General features: G+C 41.5%; 1 long non-coding RNA gene across 1 annotated transcript in view; it reads right to left on the bottom strand.

The window, feature by feature from the left end:
- LOC140909937 (uncharacterized) overlaps nucleotides 1–15,676 on the bottom strand; it is a 149,653-nt gene that overhangs the window by 46,877 nt on the left and 87,100 nt on the right. The window contains exon 3 of the long non-coding RNA XR_012158385.1: nucleotides 934–1,075. This is a non-coding gene — a long non-coding RNA (uncharacterized lncRNA). The remainder of the gene's footprint in view (nucleotides 1–933; nucleotides 1,076–15,676) is intronic.

Raw genomic sequence — 15,676 nt, 5'->3', positions numbered from 1 at the left:
AACTATCTATTTGATCTTGTATTTAACTGTGACACTCTTTAGTACCTTTTCAAGACCTGAAGAAGAGCTCTGTGAACTCAAAAGCTTGGTCTCTCTTACCAACAGAAGTTGGTCCAATAAAAAATATTACCTCACCCACCATGTCTCTCTAAAAGGTGAGAGGAGAAATATAGGGTATGTGAACATTGAGGGAAAAACAAAACAGTCGAGGAGGCAAGTCTCCGAACCTGACTCTGCAGACTTGGGCTCATAGGGCAACAAGAGCAATGTATGTAGAGGTTGCTGCTTGGGCTAGAGCTTAGGCTCTGAAGCCTGCCTCCCCCAGGTTTCAGAGATGGACGTCCAGCAACTACACTGCTGGTTTTGGTGCTGTAACACGAGACCTGTGAGCTCGAGTCTGTTGACCCAGAGACTTGTTGCTGTGGGGTTTTTTGTTTGTTTGTTTTTCAGTATAGGAGACCCACTATGTCTCATTGTGTGTCAGAATCTAATGTTATACGTCACACACTTAAGATAATCTCCATTTTATTACTGTATTTCACTTACATAGCATGCATGTTTGTCTTTGTGAAAATCTGAATATACGAGATATTAGGTTTAACATGTGTGATGCATTCCATGTCTGACTACTTATCTGCCTCTGAGAGATAGTGAGTTTGTGTATGTCCATATATGTGCACGGAAAAAGAACATGCCACCAGCTCTATGAATCTAGACACTCTGCTCATCAGTGGAATAAGAAGGCATGCGTTGCGCTTGAGAGCAGGGGAACAGAACATGCAAAGGCTAGCATGGTATGCAAGAAATGGATTTGAAAAATGGCTGGACAAGAATTTATAAATTGCTTTATTCTGCTACAGGATCCTGTAATCTGTGGGGATCTTGAAACCCTTCCCACCTCCTTTGTTGGCTGATTTGAAAAGGCACTCTTACCAGAATGTCTTATGAGACAGCAAAGTGTTTATGTTCTGGTTCATTGGTGAAATCTTTTCTGTTCTCCTATCCTGGGCAGCCCTCAAAGCACTCCAGTAAAACAAAGTTTGCAGATCACGGCAAGCATCCGGCTCACAAACATCTGGAGGGGGAAGGAAAAAAAAAGATTTTTTTTGAAAGCTGTTCCGTTCTCAGAAACCTGACGCTGGGCTTACATTCTTGTCTCTCTCTCCCTTCCCCCCTTGCTCGTCACACATTCACACCCCATGTATTATTCTTTTTTATCAGGCAAGACAGCAGCATTTGGAATAGTTCAAACTGGTATGTTAATCATCAAGAAACAACTTGTAATTTTTATGTGGTGGATCTGTACTTAACTGCTGAACACACATGCAAGATTCTAATATGAACAACAGACTATGAAACCACAACCAGCACATATAAGACTGGTATCACAGAGATAGCTGCTTAGCCTGAGACTCCTATGGCCTTTCCTTTTTATCTTTGTTTAAACCAGAGATGCTGAGACAGAATCCTTTCCTTAGAGACACTCAACACATCCTCAATCAGATGCCATGGGACATCAGTAATATTTAAAAATTACTTTTCAGCTATTCAGATGAATCTTTAAGCTATAATGTGGTGTATATTGCTATGTACATGTAAGGCTCTTTTCTATGGGCTTCACCTTTAAGCATATACTTTGCTCCTGTAACCTATCTGCAAGGGCATTCCCTTTGTGACACACCAAGATGGCGGCTTTGACATGGTGAATCACACAAACTGTGCTTTGTCATGGAGACAAATCTAAGTGATCCAGACTGAAAATACACACTTGATCTTTGTCTATGGAGAAACACAATATTGATCTGCAACAAATCAGGTTTCAGTGTGAATCTTATCAAACACGAAACCATAGATTTGCTCTCTGCAATAGTCGCAACTTCAAATCTGTATCTTTCAAGCTGCTATGATAGGAGTAACCTTCCTTAAAATGTATGCTTTTCAGCACAAAACAGGTGGTTTGATATAATATTTATGGGTTTCAGCCACTTGAATTATTACTGGTTGACATAAAACTCTAGAAAAAAGAAAAGGAGTACTTGTGGCACCTTAGAGACTAACCAATTTATTTGAGCATGAGCTTTCGTGAGCTACAGCTCACTTCATCGGATGAAAGCTCATGCTCAAATAAATTGGTTAATCTCTAAGGTGCCACAAGTACTCCTTTTCTTTTTTTGCGAATACAGACTAACATGGCTGTTACTCTGAAACCTGTCATAAAACTCTAGGTATATACAAGTTTGGTCAGCAAAACAAGTTTAAACATTAAACTATTATGGTCTGTGTTATGCAGGAGGTCAGACAAGGTGACTATAATGGTCCCTTCTGGGCTTAGAATCTAGGAATTTATGATTTTAGAAATAAGGGAGTAGAATATTACACAAATATTATACCCCAACCCCAGATTTTACACTAAATCTTTTCACATCTTAATGAGAAGTTGTGCAGCTGAGAGATGAAAGATTAAGTTGTCCTTGTTGGCTGTGGGATGTTTGCCAAACTCTCCTGAAATAATTGAGAGTAGATGGAAAAAATTGTCTCACATTCTGGTCATATGAGTGATGAACAAGAGCTTTTTCTGTTTCAGCTCATTAAAAATTAACAACTACAAAAACAATAATGATCAGGACACATAATGGTCTGAGTTACTAGCAAACAAGCAAAGGAACTAATGAAAAATACACAGATGACATATTTAATCATGTTGTTCCTAAGTCCTTCTGCTTCTTTGCTGCTAGCACTGGTGTTTTTCCAATTGCCAGTGTTCCACTGGAAGGTCAACAGGGATTGTACAAGAATTGGCCCTGAATGTGTATTTGGCATTATGTATTCATGCTTCCAAAGCCAAGTAATAATGCAAGGGACATTCTACGATGGTCCCTAAACTGGGACACTAAATAGGAGTGCTTATAGAAGACATATGGTGTATACCAACACACCAAGGCAGGTCAGGCGTTACTGTTTTTGACTGGCTGACTCAAGGCCTCTTGGGGACATGGATTTCTTAAGATAAATTAATTCCCTTGTCCCCATTCTCCTCCCGGGATCATGTCCCATCACACAAGATGATCCAATATGACCACAGGCCATCAATACTCATGAACACATACAACCATGAACCAGACTCTGTGAACTCCCCTTCCTACTGTGACTATGGGGTTTATGGTAGTTTAAAGATGGCTGGGGCAGTTTGACACTATGATTGCCTTTAGTCACTGTGATTACATACGTTTGGTCTGGGACCTTCAGAGAAGCTCCTTTCAGCCACCCACCCTCTCTATTTACTCAGGCCATAGCCCTTATTCTGACCGCGATTGTTAACTGTGCATAGCTGGTGCAATGCTCTCCACACAGTCAGGGCCAGCTCTAGGTTTTTTGCCCCCCAAAGCAAAAAAAAATTTGGCTGCTCCCCCTTCTTTTTTGGCTTTTACACATATTTGCACTTTGCAAGGTTTTGGTTTTTTTATTATTATTTTTTTTTTACTGTTTAAAATTTTAAAAAATGAAAACAGAGAATTTGTAGTTAGTGAAATAAAACAATTTCCTACTAGTGTATTCATTTAATTTTAACAAAATCACAATTACAAACAATTTGGGTTCAACTATACACTGTAATGAAAAACATTAGTGTCTTCCGGTGCCCCAGTTTTTCATAAATTAAAAGAATTTATATGAACTGAATTTTTCTGGTTTTTATACTTGCGTAGTCTTTCAATAATTCAGTGAAATCTAAATTTTTTTCATTGGTACTTTCAATTGAAATTAATGCGAGTCCTGACAAACGATTTTGAGACATAGCTGACCTCAAATAATTTTTTAGTAATTTCAGTTTTGAGAAACTGCTCTCACCAGAAGCCACTGATACTGGTAATGTTAAAAGAATGCATAATGCTATAGCAGTATTTGGAGTGCAGTGCTCGGGGCTGTACATCCCGCCCGTGGGCCCCCAGCCTGATCTCAGATGCGGACCCACCCTTGCAGAGGGGACAGTAACCGACAGAGCGGCTAGGGGGGTGGGTCCTTTTTTTCCCCCCGGTCCACTCAGTAAACCAATGAGCCCCTGCGTGGGGCGGGGTGGTGGGCTCAGCGCGGGGAAGGGGTGGACTGGGGCATCTGCCCAGCACCAAGCCGCCCGGGGCAGCAGGTCCCTTACCAGCCGCGGGTCCTGCCCTGATCCCGGGCTACACTCTGCTCAGCTCCGGCTCCTCTGCCGCTTGTGACATGTGTGGCGGGGCGGACGGGGGGGAGGAGCCGCATCGCCCCGCTCCCCTGGTGGTGAGGTCAGGACCGGCTCTAGGCACCAGCAAAGCAAGCACGTGCTTGGGGCGGCACATTTCCAGGGGAGGCATTCCAGCCATCCTTTTTTCCCCCCCGGCCCGCCTCAGTCAACCAATGAGCCCCTGTGTGGAGTGGGATGCTGGGCTCAGTGCAGGGGTCCCGGCCCGGGGGCGGTCCCTGCCCTGGCCCCGTGCCGCCGGGGGAGTGGGGCGATGCGGCTCCTCCCCCCCGACCGCCCCTGCCACACGTGTCACGAGTGGCAGAGAAGCTGGAGCCGGAGCCGAGCAGAGCCCAGAATTGAGGCAGGAACCGCGGCCGGTAAGGGACCCGCTGCCCCGGGTGGTTTGGTGCTGGGCGGGCGCCCCTGGTCCGCCCCCTCCCCACACTGAGCCCGCCGCCCTGCCCCACGCAGGGGCTCATTGGTTGACTGAGCGGGACCGGGGGGGAAAAAAAGTCTGGTGCCACCCCTGGAAATGTGTCGCCCCAAGCACATGCTTGCTTTGCTGGTGCCTAGAGCCGGTCCTGCCCACAGTACTGTGTTCAGAAGGAGGAGGGGGTGCATTATTGTGCTGACTGTTGAGTACTTTGGGCTCTTTGTAGGCACTGGTGTAAATTACACCCTTTTACTCTGCTGGGGGTGGGATAATCAGGTATTGAGTTCCTACTGATGGGCCAACATTTTGCATATGATAAATTCAAAGTGACAGTACTCTAATGCAGGTATGGTATCCAGTGAAGAAGCATGCACAGATCCAAATTCTGATCCTGGATCTTCCAAGGGTATGTCTACACTGCAATTAAACATCTGCAGCTGGCCCATGTCAGTTGAATCAGGTTTGTGGGGCTCGAGCTATGGGACTATTTAATTGCAGCGTAGACATTCAGGCTCAGGCTGGAGCCTGGGCACTGGGATCCCACAAGGTGGGAAGGTCCTGGAGACTGGGCTGCAGCCCGAGACAAAACACCTACACTGCAGTTAAACAGCCCTATAGCCCAAGCCCCATGAGCCCAAGTCATCTGACACAGGCCAGCTGCAGGTGTTTAACTGGAGTGTAGAATTGCCCTGAGTGGCTATAGCTCTGTGACACTCTGCAGTTTTGGTTCACAGGGGTTTGCTGAAACCTTTTCGTTCTTCATGGGGCATTTGCACCATGAGTTTTGCTTTAGTTTGGAGTTTGAATTTGAATGACCCACATTTTAAAAAATCCGCACTTGAAGTTTGGCTTGATTGAACTTGACTAATCTTTTGGCAAACCTCAACCAAATTTCTATTTTGTAACAAAATCTCAAACCAAGCAATGTGGCTTCACAAACCTCTGCAAAGTAGCCCCACTAGCACTCATATGAGCATCTGATGACAGAAGACCCAATCTCACCACCTTTGGGAAGCGACTCAACTTGTACGGTGCTTGGCTAAAAAACCATTCCCCACCCTTGAAGACATAAAACTATGTAGTCATAGTGCTCCCAAATCGAACCAGCCTGAAGTGCAAGCATCATTCACAAGTTCTTCAGTTCTCCTGGGCATGTGTGTTACAGTCACACACAACTAACTGAGCTGTCAAGCTGTCCAGAGTAGAGCTGCTTTTTAAATGGCTTTAAAGAGTATTGCCAAGAAGTATAGTAACATTATTTAAAGACTTTTTAAAAAGATCCCTTCCCCTTAGTACACTCTTGGCTTGTACTTTCATTTGGGGAAAAATGCTGCTATATTTCTTAATGACATTATTTAAAATCCTTTTAAGGAGCAGTTTCTCTTCTTTTACCCAAACGATTGATACCTGTGATAAGATTAACATTTCTGAGGTGGGGATGTGGAAGAAGACTGCTCCTTAAAAGGATCTTAAATAATAGGGCAGCAATATTTCATAACAGCATTGTCTAAAAGCCTTTTTCAAGCAGGAAAAACCAGTGGGTTCTCCTTTCCCCAGATGTACTTTCATGGCTTGTATATTCTTCCTGGTGTTTGTCCCACTAGCTTGGATGGCTACACATGGTCCCACTGCTGCACCTATAATTCAGACATAATGAAACTAATGGAATGGCACTGCAGCTTAAAGCTACATTTTAAAAAGCAGTAGGTGTGATTTAGCAATGTACAGTATATGGATTTACCTGTGCACAGGGATTTACAAAATGGTGCCTGGGGAGTTAGCTGCAGGACTTCCATTAGTTGCTTTGAAAAATGATCTTCAAGGACCACTCAGTAAAAAAGAAAACACCTGCAAAGCATAATTAAAAACAATATAGCAGGTCAATGGAGACTTTTACCTCTAGGGCACATGCTGAAGTTCTAGCCTAGAAGGGGTGGGCTAATCAGAAAAAAAATGTATTTTGGCTTTGAGTTACATGTGTACAAAGCAGAAGACTTCCTGCCAGATTTGTCAAGCAGGCACCTTTCATGGTACTGAAGTCACCTAACACCTCTCTGAACCACAATAAAAAACCAAGAGAGAAACTGTGGACACATTGAAATCAATGGCAAAGGAAGTCAACTATTGACTTCAGCGAGGTCATGATTTCGCCCCTCCTTTTTAGAAACTGTTATAGTAACAGTTCTCATGCTGCACAAAACTTACCAGGGACCATGTGTCAAATGAATTCACACAATAAAGGACACAATAGAAAAGAGTGAAGGAGGAAGCCTGAAATGATTTGAGATCATTTAAAATATATATAATGTGACTATTACAGTTTCATTATCCACTATTTCTTAAGCCAATTATTTAAGCAACAGAAAAATGGGAAAACAGGAGACCTGCATAGAATGAAGATAAATGTGGTTCTCTGCAATGAAGAAATCACTTGAAATAAGAAGCAACTGAACAGTATTGTCTATGCCCCTTTTGTGACATATGTGGTATGCTGTCATGAGCCAGCCATTTGTCAGCCACCTGTCTCAAGAGATGGCTATTTCTAGGAATATTGGTGCTGTGGCTAAGAACTCTTAAAACCTCTAAGTTATTATTATTATTATTAATTATAGTATTTCCATAGTGCCTAGGAGCCCCAGTCTTAGAATAGGACCCCACTGTGTGAGGTGTTGTACAAACACAGAACAACAAGATGGCCTACTGCCCAAAAGAGCTTATAATTGAAGTAAAGTTAACTGATTTGTTCAAGCCCCAAAGCAGCCTTTCCATTTGTCACTCTAGTTTTGCGTGTGCAAAATTTTGGCATAAAATCTCTCTTAGATTTGCATGCATGCAAATATCATTTGCATATACAGATTGGCAATACTTTTCTAAAACCGCCTCTGATGTTGAGGGGGTCTTCAGTTTTGCTTGCTTAGCTTTAAACACCTACGCCAAAATTTTCAAAATTGGGGGCCTGAAGTAAGGTAGCTTGAGTTAGGCATCTAAATAGGTGGCCTGATTTACTGAGGTTCTGGGTCACTGATATAAGTAAAAGCTATGGGTGCTGAGCAATTCTGAAAATCAGGCCAATTACTCACAGGCCAAAATATACTTTTAGGTGTCAAACCTTAGGCCTTGTCTTCACTGAAATTGCTGCTCCAGGCTGCTGTGGTGCCAGGGAAAGGAACTGAAAGCAGAGGGACTGTCTCTCCTGTGTCCTCAATGCTCACCCTGTTGTCAGCCAGGCGGCATGGAGAAGGAAACTGCCTGACTGGAATGCAGATGGGACAAAAGAGAGGTCTGGGAATATGGCAAAGGAAGTAGACTGGAAACTTGCAGCTGGGGAAGAGACAGATTGTAAGAGCCAGGGTGAGAGTGGGAGAACTGTGACTGACTAGACAAAGAGATTACTGGGACAAGAGGTGTGGGGGGAAGACTGGGACTGGGTAGGCAAGAAGACTAAGACTAGGATAAAAAGCCCAGTATAGTGGAGACTGAGGCTTCCTAGGCAAGTAGACTAAGATGAGGAGCTGGGGACAGTGAAAGAAAGAAGAGGACTGAGGCCAGGACAGGCTGGAGGGGACAGGTTTGAGAGAACAGGGCAGAAGATCTGTGGCCACAAGAGCACACTCCCTTCCAGAACCTGGAACTGAACTCTGAATTCCTGAGTCTCAGCATTCCTCTGCTGTCAGTAAAAGCTGTGAAGCCCATTGGCAAAGTCTCTCTCTCATTCCCCTCTAGAGCTGGTCACCATGGGGGATGACAACCTATTACTGCTACCAGAAAAATCTAGGAAGTCACACATAAAAAACTATGTTAAAAGAACATTTCAGTTGTTAAGTCAAGCACTCAAAAATGAGGAAATGCTAACATTAAGGCTGCCTGAGCAAATCAGACCCCTTGTGTGTTTCCACTGATACAGTCATTAATTATAGGATCCCTTACTATTTTTTTCCACAGGACTGCCTCATTCAGTGCACAGACTGGACCTGCTCTGTGGATCAATCAGGACTGCAAAGTGACAGAAGCTGTTGTCTGTAGGACCCCTGCCTCATTTGTCACAGAAGTTGGAAGACATGTAGTGAATGAGGCAAGGGATTGCAGGAAGAGAAAGAATGGACTCATAGTTAAGGCACTTGAATGTTGTCCAGAATAATTATATTCTACCTCTGCCACAGAATTCTTGTGTGATACTGGGAAAGTCACTTAAACCAACTTTTAGCAGGTAGTCACTAATTTCATGTTCCTCATTTTCTGGGTGCTGGACTTGAGATGCTGGGGTCTGATTTGTAGAAGCTCTGAGCACTCACAATTGCAATTGAAGTCACTGAGAGCTGTGCTTTGAACATATAAAGTGCTATATAATGCTAATTATATAAAAATCCGTCCTAGGTGTCTTGACACCCAGTATCAGTGGCCACTTTTGACCTTAATCTCTTTTTGCCTCCATTCCCCATTTGTAAAATGAGGATAATAATATATCAATATCCTGGCAAGGAAGTTGTGAAAATACATTAATTAATGTTTATTTCATTAATGTTTGAATAGTGTACAGTAAACATAGCATTTTGCACAGACAATTCCTGCATTTCCTAACTTTTGAATGTTTGACTTTGAAACCTTAACATTTTTAATGTAGTTTTTTATATGTAACAAACACACGATATAAAGGTTTTATAGGGCATGAGTTTTGAAATGACTGTGCATTAGCCACAAGAGAGAAGTTTCTTTTTTTCCCCTTTCTCTTTCTGCCTTCACCCCCCAAACAAACATTGCCATGTCACAGGAAAAGAGCAGGGCAGGGGAAAAAATGGATGAGGCAGTTGCTTCTCGGCTGGAATCATAAACCATGAACATAATCAGAAAGGGGAGAAACACTCAAAGTTATAGTAAGTCAGTCACATTTTCTGCCAGCTCCTGGCCCTCCCCTAAAGAATATGGTATAGGTTGTACATAATCTGGTTGGCAACACCCCTACAGCAGAAAAAAAGAGGCAAATCACTTGTGTTCAAATTTAAATGCACCCCACGCCACTGTATGATGGATTCTCCACTAATATCGTTAGCTGCACATGCTACTAATTGTAGCGGCTTCTAATCCATCTGAGCAGCCAAAATGATATTAGCTTTCAATAGGATTTACATATATTCAGTCTTGTGTCTGCATCAGCAAGCAATTAAAATTTAAACTGTTGAACATGCAGCTTGCTGTAGTCTAAGTAATATTTAATAGCATTAACAATGCACTCCCCAATCAGCCTACGAATCTCTTTACAGGCTCATCAATTCACTAGCACCTCTGTGTGGCACAACAGGCATTCACTCTTATCCTAACAGCTTCCAGAGGAGGGCACTGTCATGTGAAACATGATCTAAAAGCCAGCTACACTGTCTGTGCCAGCAGAGTACTCTCTGTCTCTCTCATATAAAAGGGAAGGCGGAGGAGTTGGCATTTCTATGCCAGAGCTCAATGGGCTCAACAAAAGTTATTTAGAATAAAACAGCCATGAGAGTATGAAGAAGAGGTGCAAACAGGTGCAAGTGGCCCATGTAGTTAGCTGGTGAACCACCTGCTTTGGGGAGTGTTAGATAGCGCCAGACTGCACAGCAGTCTCTGTCCCATTCTGTCCTAGCAAATCCAGTTGGATCTCAACCAGAGATGTGCTGATCAGTGGTTATCTGTTTGTCTCCACCAACTAGTGGAAAGCTTGAGGAGTACTGAAGTACTGAGTACTGAAGCCCGGTCAGATGAGATTCTCCTTAAAGAACCAGATGGATCTTTATCAGAAACATATTTATTTGTAGATTCAACTACACTGAAATATTTGCCAATTCGTATTGTGTTCGCTAATTGTTTTGGTCAAAAGAAAAACAAAAGCAAAACCAAACCAAACAGAAAACTCCCCAACATCAAAATGTTTGTTCTGACACTTTTGAAACCAAATGTTTCAATTTTTCTGTTCAAAACAACTCTTCATTTTGAAATTGTCTTCAATTAGATTTAAAACATTTTTAAAAGCTAGAAACCAAAATGAAGCATTTAGTTTAGGGTTGACCAAAATATTTGTTTTTTTACCTCAAACCATTTTTTCTCCCAACTTTTTGATTCTCTGAATGTTTCAAAAAACTTCAGTTTCAGGTCAGCTTGAAATTTTTTTTTTAATTTTTTTTTGCAAATGCCATAAAAGCAAAATCTTTTATTGCCTAGCTCTAATGGTGAGTAGAAAGGATTGGGCTGCAGGTATTTACACAGCAATGGCATTTCTATTAGTGACCTGTTTTTCCATTTTAATGGCAAATCCCAATGGACCTGCTGAGTGCGCGTGAAGCCCAGCCAGAGCTCTCAGGCTCAGCCAGGCTCCACCATAGCAGATTGTGAGGGGGAGGCCCCTCAGCAATGTTTACCGTGTTCATTTATGGTCAACCAGCCCCTTCTTGAGGTAGAATTCACATGTGAGATTCTCGCATCCAGCTCCTTTACACCAGGAAAAGGGGTAGGAACAGCAGAAAAGGGCTCTAAAAGTTTGGATCAAGAATTCACCTGGTGCAAACACTGCAGAAAACAGTCATAAGGCTACCTTCTGAGGATCCCCTTTGCATGCCTGGGTGTAGGGGATGTGTGAAGGGCAGGGCTGATGGCATGAGGAAGGGGCTTTCAGCAATGCAGTGTTAGTGCCATAATTTAGACAGGTCTTGGGGGCTGTTAAAATTATTCCAGGGGCTGCTTAAAACCACCATAGTCCATTTTGCTGCCCTGGACTATGTGTTTTATGGTGTACTACTCAGAGGCACAACGAGGAATCTCACTGAAGCTAGAACTGATTTCCCATCTGTGATGCTGTGTGATTGAATCCGACCATTTATATAATTGATATTGCCACTGTTATACAACTGCAACAAATCTTGTACAAACCTGTCTCTTCCATATATAACAGCAAAGGGGCAGAGTAGCCATGTTGGGTGAGAAATGATACCTCCCTCAACATTCCTAAGTGGCCAGTTGGCGAGATCATGATGGAACCAAGGATGACCACCAGAGATGTCTGATGCCTGCTGACAGCTTTATCTAGAACTTTGTTTAAATTCAGAAGTCGACAAATAAGGGATTGGAATATCATCTGGAGCTCGCTGAAGAAACTGCTCAAACCTGCTGTCATTGACATCAGTGGCAAAACTCCCGTTGTCTTCAATGGTAGCAAAAGTGAGTGGGACTTAAGTACAAGCTTAAAGATAAGCACAAGTGCTTGCCTGATTAAGGCTCCTTTCCTGAATCAGGGCCAGAATCAGGTTTCCAGTGCAAATATGATCATGAATTTGAAATGTGCTTTTTATGAATATTCTGCAAAATTTCTGTTCCCACAAACATTTGTATTGTAAACTCTGTGGCTAGAATATTCAGGGAGAGGAAACATAAAAGGGCACTCACTTAGTAGCAATGAAGTCATTAAAACTGAATGACTCAACTGAATCTGAATGAATATTTGCAAAATTCCTTTTATAGTATTCACTCTGCTCTATCAAATAGTAAATTTCATTACTGTAAGGGTCTAACACAGTTGCTCCCACAGTAACATATTCATCCATTATTATATCATTTGCTCTTCATTTTAATTGTCTTGGCAACAAAGATCAGGTCTCTCTTTAGTGTTTTATACTCTGATATATCAGCATTTAAAATGTTGGAAGAGGAAAAAAATGCCAACTCTAGGTGAGGGCTATTAGTGTTGCTTTTTTCAAGTCTCTTGCTATGTGATTTATTGTGTCAGTTAAACAAAACAGAGTTCATCTGACTTGAGACAAAGTAGTCTGTTAAGGAAACAGACACGTAACAGGAATATATTTTCTAAACATTAAACCAAACATATAGAGAAATTTGAGCAAGTCAAATATCTTTTAAAGGAATAAACCATTTCAAAAAGTTAAATTTCCACTGCAATAGAATAATAAATAATAACACTTAGTTCTCAACAGAGTACTTTTCATCAGTAGATCTCAAAGTACTTTGCTAAGAGAGGTAAAGTTATCTTGCTCCTTATTTTATAGTTGGGAAAACTAAAGCCCAGAAAGGTGAAGTGACTTACTCAAAGTCACACAGTAGGTCAATAGACTAGGTGGGAACAGAACCCAAGTTTCTTGCCTCTCAGATCAGCATCAGTGTGATGACAAAGATCATGAGCACTGTGGTCAAGCGGTTAGTGCACGGGGCTGTGATTCTGGAGAGATGGTTTAGATTCCCAGCTCTGCCACTGACTCATTCTGTGAGCTTGGACAAGTTACTTTGACTACGTGGGCTTCAGTTTCTGCATCTGTAAAATGGGGATAAAAATGTTTATTCATCTTTGTAAAACTCCTTCAAACTCTAAAATGAAAATGTTCCATCAGCAGAAAATATCATTATCATCATCAATGAAGGAGACCTGCATCTGGGAGCAATGCACACTGGGGACCTGGAGACTGACGGTCACAAACTGACATGTTTAGAAGTTAGTTGAGTTCTCGGATGCAGAATTTGACCATTGGCCTTCAGAAGGAAGATGTGAGGAAGGAAACAGACAAGAAAAAAGATGCTGGTTGCTTGTTTCCAGAGCATCTGTTACAGTATAAAATATCCAAATGTTGGTCTCACCTTCTGGAGGTTATTAGGGGGCAGAATGGGACCACCTGGTCTCTCTGCTACAATGGGAAGGCAGGGATCAGCTGTGAAAAGTCACACCTGTTGCTTGAGGGACATGGATTCATCCAATCACTAGGGCCTCATCTACACGAGGATTTATCAGATCTATGGTTCCCAGTGGGTTCAGCTCCAGCAATGATACCACCAGTGGAACCTATAAAGCAGACAAGTCTCTCAGGAACTCGGGCTCTAGATGATAAAATGGCAAAATCATATGATCTTTGTCTCAGCAGTAGTTTCCATTGCTGCTGCCCCCAATGAAGCTGCAACTGTTAAGAATTACAGCTAGAGCGGGATGAAATTTTTTTGACACCCAAGTTTTGTATTGAAAAAAAAAAAAAAGCATTATTTGGTTCCTGAAGCCTAGTCGTTGAATTCAGTGAAAGAGTCTAAAATCATTTAGTTTGGAAAGAGTTGGAACGTTTCATTTCGACTTTTCGATTTGAAATGATGTTTCAAATAAACATTGGCCAATTTAAAAAAAAAAAAAACACCAAAAAACACCCCAAATGGCTAATGTGAAATGACCCTCCTCCCGCCTCCAATCATTTTGAGTTGACTTGAAATGACTTTTTTTTTTTTTTTTTTTTTGGAGTTTTTGTTTCAATGAAATCTTTCAGGAAGAAATATTTTGGTTTGAATTGAAATGGATTATTTTCGGATTTTCGGTTCGGCCCCCACAAACCAAAAAAAAACCCCATTATTCATTCAGCTCTGATTACAGGTCCAGAAATAGCCACGGTCTGCTTCTTTCCTTCTGATCTGCACTCTGCTCCCTCGTAAGTTTCTCATGTTATTTTACAGCTATATGAATACAAAGGTAGGCATCTATAGTATTCATAGCAGCTTATAGAAGATTGTTCATAGAGAGACTATGTGGGGAAATACCGTAACCAACTGAAACGGATATCCATATTTTGACAGGCAGAATAAATGACCCATGTTGAAATTTGGTCAGACAACTGGACCAGAATCAACACCTACTCTTATGAAAGTGTCTTGGAATCTTTAATGACCCTTGGTGATCAGGACCTTGGCTTTATATCTCCTATTAAAACTGTACTGCAGCAGTTCAGTGGCACCTAACACCATGCTGAAACAAAGATTAATTACTGACTCAGTGGGGTGTGAGATTTTAGTAGATCCCTTCCAACGGAATCTCAGCTTTCTTGTCTGCACAGTATTTTTTATACTCTATAATTCCAGTGGGGAACTAAGACCTCTAACAACCCCACAGAATCACAACAAAATTATGAATGCTTCATTTTTAGTGTGTCTTTGACTTTCAGCAGCCCCTCTCCCCAACCATATCAAAACAGTATTAGATAGGTTAAGCAAATAATGAGTTTTTCAGTTCTGTTTGAACCAACACTGATTTTTTTTCATTTTTTCCTCACTAAAAGAAAGAAAGAAATTTCAAGTTGAATGAAACATGTTGTTCAACCCAAAAGAGATTTTATTTTGCTTTTCGTTTTGTTTCAGGTGTTTTTCACCCTTTTAAAAAATGAAATGAAACACCATATCAAAATGAACAGAAGTACTTGTGGCACCTTAGAAACTAAGAAATTTATTAGAGCATAAGCTTTCGTGGACTACAGCCCACTTCATTGGATGCACAGAATAGAACATATAGTAAGAAGAGATAGATATACATACATACAGAGGAGGTGGAAGTTGCCATACAAACTTCCAAAAGAGGTTTCAGAGTAACAGCCGTGTTAGTCTGTATTCGCAAAAAGAAAAGGAGGACTTGTGGCACCTTAGAGACTAACCAATTTATTAGAGCATAAGCTTTCGTGAGCTTCTTGTACTGTCTTCTTGTACTGTCTAAATGGGCCATCTTGATTATCACTACAAAAGTTTTTTTCTCCTGCTGATAATAGCTCATCTTAATTAATTACAGGTTTCAGAGTAGCAGCCCTGTTAGTCTGTATCCGCAAAAAGAAAAGGAGAACTTGTGGCACCTTAGAGACTAACAAATTTCTTTGAGCATAAGCTTTCGTGAGCTACAGCATCCGATGAAGTGAGCTGTAGCTCACGAAAGCTCATGCTCAAATAAATTGGTTAGTCTCTAAGGTGCCACAAGTACTCCTTTTCTTTTAGCCTCTTACAGTTTGTGTGGCAACTTCCACCTTCTTTGTACGTATATATATATATCTTCTTACTGTAAGTTCCATTCTATGCATCTGATGAAGTGGGCTGTAACCCAATGCGCTAATAAATTTGTTAGTCTCTAAGGTGCCACAAGTACTCCTGTTCTTTTTGTGGATACAGACTAAAATGGCTGCTACTCTGAAATCTGTCATTTCAAAATGAAATGTCAAAACATTTTGTTTCAGAAAAGTGAAAACAAAACATTTAAACATTTCCAA

Source organism: Lepidochelys kempii, chromosome 4 (genome assembly GCF_965140265.1).
Source record: "Lepidochelys kempii isolate rLepKem1 chromosome 4, rLepKem1.hap2, whole genome shotgun sequence".
Lineage (NCBI taxonomy): Eukaryota > Metazoa > Chordata > Testudines > Cheloniidae > Lepidochelys > Lepidochelys kempii.
Note: the sequence above shows the minus strand (reverse complement) of the source record. Positions and strands in the feature narration are given on the sequence as shown.